Below are 6,350 nucleotides of genomic sequence, written 5' to 3' on the forward strand. Positions count from 1 at the left end.
TTCGCTCTCATTACCTCTGTGAAGGTTGCAAAACTGCAAAGCTCTGCCGAGCAATACACCTGAGCAGGAAGTGGCTGTTTGAAGCAGAAATGCAGCCCCTTCATTTTTTTAAGGAAGAGCAGTCGGAAAGCCTGACGTGCCTATGGGATGGGGGTGGAAGATCCCTGCAACCTTCATATCTCACTTCCTCCTTTCCTTCAGCCTCATATGTTTGTGTCTGTGTGTTTTCAAAGCTTTAATAAAATAAGCCCGCAGCCCCAATCTGTCAGAACCTGAAGGATCAGCAGCAACGTGCAACAACACGGTCGTAGAAAGGGAGATTATGAAGAAAGGAGGGGTGTTTAAAATGGTTTTTTTTTTCAAGGGGGGGGGGGGGAATCGACCTGGGGCTGTCTTTTTCAAAAAAACAAAGCAAAGCCAAACTTTTCTTTTTGCAAACTGCTAAGAACTGGCAAATTGGCTGGCCGGGGAATGGACTTTCTTGGGAGGTTGTGGATCCTACTTCATTAAAGGTTTTTAGGCATCTGCCAGGGATGCTTGAGGGATGTGGGTGGCGCTGTGGGTTAAACCACAGAGCCTAGGACGTGCTGATCAGAAGGTCAGCAGTTCAAATCCCCGGGATGGGGTGAGCTCCCATTGCTTGGTCCCAGCTCCTGCCCACCTAGCAGTTCAAAGGCACATCAAAGTGCAAGTAGATAAATAGGTACCGCTCCAGCCGGAAGGTAAACGGCGTTTCCGTGCGCTGCTCTGGTGTGCCATGCTGGCCATGACCCAGAAGCTGTGCACCGGCTCCCTCGACCAGTAAAGCAAGATGAGCATCGCAACCCCAGAGTCGGCCACTACTGGACCTGATGGTCAGGGGTCCCTTTACCTTTAGGGATGCTTGAGTGGAGATTTCTGCCTTGCAGGCGGTTGTATTAGATTACCCTTGGGGTCCCTAACACTATATACAGCCCTATCTGTTCGCCTATGAAAAATTTCACAACATGCCACTGGAATACCCCCCCACACAGCTAAAAATCTATTCGCTCCAAAGAAAGAAAGCTTCACACCAGTATTCCTACAGGTACGACCAAATCTTGAACCTTGGAATGGTTTATCATGATCAGGACACGTGGCTGCGGTAAAGATGGCTATCCTCCTGAAATGTTTGTTTCCTCTTTCAAGTGCTGCCAATCATCATTACACCCAGACAATTTAAAATTTGTTAGTTCTGAATAAACAAGTCTATTCATGAAGGGAAAAAAGCACAACTGGGCTCCAGAATTATATGGAAGTGTCCAAAACGGCAGGCTTGTAATCCCACATTGCCAAGCTCATTACAACGCCTTCCAGCTAAAGCATTTGATGTCACTGATCCACGGGCAAAAAGGAAAACCATGGGTAGATACAGAGATTTCAGATCCTATATATAGTGTGTATCCCTTTTTACTCTCCTTACTGAAAACCCATACTATTGCAAACCCTTTTCTCCACATGAAACTAAATGTATGAAAAGCAAAGTTTAGAAAACTTTTCCCCAATATCCCCCCTTATATTCTTGGCATTCACCCATCTTTTAAAGAAGCAGAGCAATACTTAGATTGGAATGGTTGGGAACAGGTGGACCTTTTTAGATTAAAAGATTTCAATGCAAACCCCTACAGAAAGAACAATTCATAGCTGCCATAAAAAGTAAAGGGATCCCTGACCGTTAGGTCCAGTCGTGGCCGACTCTGGGGTTGCGGCGCTCATCTCGCTTTATTGGCCGAGGGAGCCGGCGTACAGCTTCCGGGTCATGTGGCCAGCATGACTAAGCCGCTTCTGCCGAACCAGAGCAGCGCACGGAAACGCCGTTTACCTTCCTGCTGGAGCAGTACCTATTTATCTACTTGCACTTTGACGTGCTTTCGAACTGCAAGGTTGGCAGGAGTAGGGATCAAACAACGGGAGCTCACCCCGTCGAGGGGGATTCGAACCGTCGACCTTCTGATTGGTAAGTCCTAGGCTCTGTGGTTTAACTCACAGCGCCACCCGCGTCCATGATCATAGCTGCCATAGCAAACCTTAAATGATCATGGTACCACTTTAACCAGCTGTGAAGACTGCTGTCAAACCCAGACATTTCCATTCCAGTAAACAGGAAACAAAGAGCAGTAGAGCACATCTTGGTTAACTTCTCTCCACTGTCTAAGGGCCGAGCTCCCTCAATTTTTGAAGCTGTAATAACACTAGAATATGGCATAGATGTGCAAATCCCAAATGAAAAATGGGTGGCTTTGTAGTCAGGGAGACTGTTGAAATCAGTTTCTTCAAAAAATAAGGGCAGCATTCGTGGTGATATACACGGGTGAGGTTATCCCGAATATGTAGGGAAGTCAATCCTAATTGTCGGAGGGGATGCACAGTCAAAGGTACATATTTCCATATGTGGTGGTGTTACATGATCAAACCCTCCTGGAATGCTGTCTTCAAAGAAATAAGCTTGATATACAAGAAAACAATTGAAAATTACCTTCCCGCCAGAGCGGTACCTATTTACTTGCACTTTGACGTCCTTTCGAACTGCTAGGTTAGCAGGAGCAGGGACCGAGCAACGGGAGCTCACCCCGTCATTGCGGGGATTCGAACCGCTGACTTTCTGATTGGCAAGTCCTAGGCTCTGTGGTTTAACTCACAGCGCCACCCGCGTCCCATGCGCACAAGCTATTTCCGGTGCTCCTCCGACCTGGGTTGCTGTGCGTAAGAGAAACCTGGTGGGCAAGCAGCGGCAAGGACAGGCCCATCTGCTTCATCCAACCAGGTCTCTGTCACACATGCCAGGTCAAATCCTCCATCCACAATCAGGTCGTGGATGGCAGTGGTTTTATTCATCATTGACCTGGCATTGCACAGCAGCACTTTCAGGTCATGTGGGTTTCCCTTGCTGATTCCAGTATCCTTCCAGTCAGGACCAGACCTGGAGGCAGGGATAGTCCTCAAACAACGACTAACCCTGCCTCTTCGGTAATGACATAGTCTGGTCTTAGCGTAACTCCTCCTCCTGCCCGTGATCACTGAGATCGGGTGTCCCAATACATTCCCCCCTGTGGAATCTGACCCAGCCATTCTATTGGCTGAGGCCCACTCCCAGGCAGCCCTGACCCTTCCCCTTAAAAAGCAAAATACAAACTATATAATAACTTAACAGAATAATAAAAAAGCAAAGAAAGAAACAATAGTGCTAAAATTAAATTACTCCCCACCCTGACTAAATACTTCTCCAAACCCAAGCAGAAATAAAATAATAAAATAATAAAATATTATAAAAAACAACCACCACCATTTAAGGTGCAGCAAATTAAAAGCACTTAAAACATTTAAAACCATTTTGTCACTTGCTGCAGGGAGCTGCTCAGGCCTCTAAACTGTGGCGGTGAGTGCAGGCCCCACTCCCTAGGCCAGATGGAGTTGGCAGGAAAGGGAGCAGTCCTCCCAGCACTCACCAGAGGAGCAGCAGCAGTCTCCTGCTGGTCTCCTATGCTGGTGATAGGCTGAAAAGTGGTACCTCGGGTTAAGAACTTAATTCATTCCGGAGGTCCGTTCTTAACCTGAAACTATTCTTAACCTGAAGCACCACTTAGCTAATGGGGCCTCCCGCTGTTGCCGCACGATATCTGTTCTCATCCTGAAGCATACTTCTTAACCCGAGGTACTATTTCTGGGTTAGCGGAGTCTGTAACCTGAAGCGCCTGTAACCGCCCTGTGGAACGTTGTTTGAGGACTATCCCTGCCTCCATGTCTGGTCCTGACCAGAAGGATACTGGATTCAGCAAGGGAAACCCACATTTCCTTCAGATGTGAAGGAAATAAGTAGCTATCTTATCTTTAAAAGACATCTGAAGGCAGCCCTGCTTAGGAAAGTTTTTAATATTTAATGCTGTATTGTTTTTAACACTCGATTGGGAGCCTCCCAGAGTGGCTGGGAAAACTCAGCCAGATGGGCGGGGTATAAATAAAAAATTATTATTATTATTATTATTATTATTAACCTGAAGCATCTGTAACCCGAGGTACCACTGTATAACAGAGTACAGTGGTACCTCGGATTACATACGCTTCAAATTACATACGCTTCAGGTTACAGACTCCGCTAACCCAGAAATAGTACTTCAGGTTAAGAACTTTGCTTCAGGATGAGAACAGAAATCGTGCTCTGGTGGTGCAGTGGCAGCCAGAGCCTCCATTAGCTAAAGTGGTGCTTCAGGTTAAGAACAGCTTCAGGTTAAGAACGGACCTCCGGAATGAATTAAGTACTTAACCCAAGGTACCATTGTATGGTCAATAGCATTGGCTGAGAAAGTAACATGCCAGGCAATAGCAGCAAAGGGCAAACACAATCCATATCCCTTTTATGACATATGGCAAATGTTTATTGAATGCATAAATTGTTCAGACTGTGGCAGAGTTCCCCAGAACTCTTCTGGAAACGTGGTGTGATCTCTTAGAGTAATGAAATGAAACTTCAAACACATGGCATGATAAAAAGTCTGCAATTTTATCAGGACAAGTTTATTGTGGTAACAATTGTTTTCTCAAAATTTATCTTTTGTACCATGAAAATAAGTAAAAACAGTATTGAAAACAACAACATAAAAAGGGCTTCCTGGATCCAGTCAGTGGCCCAGATTGTTGATCTCAGATTGGTGTGTGAGATGAGACCAGAAGGAGCCTGGTCACGTTTCGCTGTCAACTTTGGAGACTCAGTTCCTGCTCTCTTTCAGCCCTATTTATCATGCTCCTTGATCCTAGCTTTCCCTCAGCCATTCTGATTTATACAGTGGTACCTCTGGTTAAGGGACGCAGGTGGCGCTGTGGGTTAAACCACAGAGCCTAGGACTTGCCGATCAGAAGGTTGGCGGTTCAAATCCCCACGACGGGGTGAGCTCCCGTTGCTCAGTCCCTGCTCCTGCCAACCTAGCAGTTCGAAAGCACAAAAGTGCAAGTAGATAAATAGGTACCACTCTGGCAGGAAGGTAAATGGAGTTTCCATGCACTGCTCTGGTTTGCCAGAAGCGGCTTAATCATGCTGGCCACAAGACCCAGAAGCTGTATGTTGGCTCCCTCAGCCGATAAAGCGAGATGAGTGCCGCAACCCCAGAGTCGGCCACGACTGGACCTAATGGTTAAAAGGTAAAGGTAAAGGGACCCCTTTAAGTGAGAGCTGGACCATCAAGAAGGCTGATCGCCAAAGAATTGATGCTTTTGAATTCTGGTGCTGGAGGAGACTCTTGAGAGTCCCATGGACTGCAAGAAGATCAAACGTATCTATTCTAAAGGAAATCAGCCCTGAGTGCTCACTGGAAGGACAGATCGTGAAGTTGAGGCTCCAATACTTTGGCCACCTCATGAGAAGAGAAAACTCCCTGGAAAAGACCCCGATGTTGGGAAAGATGGAGGGCACAAGGAGAAGGGGATGACAGAGGACGAGATGGTTGGACAGTGTTCTCGAAGCTACAAACATGAGCCTGACCAAACTGCGGGAGGCAGTGGAAGACAGGAGGGCCTGGCATGCTCTGGTCCATGGGGTCACAAAGAGTCGGACACGACTAAACGACTAAACAACAACAACAAAGGTACCCCTGACCATTAGGTCCAGTCATGACCAACTCTGGGGTTGTGGTGCTCATCTCACTTTATTGGCCGAGGGAGCCGGCGTACAGCTTCTGGGTCATGTGGCCAGCATGACTAAGCCGCTTCTGGCGAACCAGAGCAGCACACGGAAACGCCATTTACCTTCCTGCCACAGTGGTACCTATTTATCTACTTGCACTGGCAAGCTTTTGAACTGCTAGATTGGCAGGAGCAGGGACCGAGCAACGGGAGCTCACCCTGTCGTGGGGATTCGAACCGCCAACCTTCTGGTACTCAAGCCTAAAACCGCCTCTGATCTGGAAGCTGACTAGTGTGCATCCGAGGGTGAAAGGCACATCATCCTTGCCATTGATTCTGTAAGAGCCAGGGAGGGCACTATTTCCACTTAGAACATTTGTTTGTTTAAATCTGTATATGGCCCTTCCTCCCCTCCAGATAGGAAATTCCTGCATCGCCAGGGGTTGGTCTAGATGACCCTCGGGTCCCTTCCAAGGCCGACGATCCCAGGAGTGTCTCCCGCAAACTTGCAGAGCCAGATGCCGTCTCCCGGGGAAAGGAGAAGGAGAGGATCGTTGGCTTTTAGGAACTCTCTCTCCTCCTAAGCGCAGACACTCCAAAGGCGCGCAGAGCCCCAGTGGGAGGCTGCACCCGGGGGTCAAATTTCCAGCCAAACCCTCTTCGTTGGGCTGGGCTGGGCGGGGTGGGGCTGCCTCCTGCCGGCGCCCATAAGAGGTCCG

Source organism: Podarcis liolepis, assembly GCF_965112155.1.
Source record: "Podarcis liolepis genome assembly, chromosome: 2".
Taxonomy (NCBI): Eukaryota; Metazoa; Chordata; class Lepidosauria; order Squamata; family Lacertidae; genus Podarcis; species Podarcis liolepis.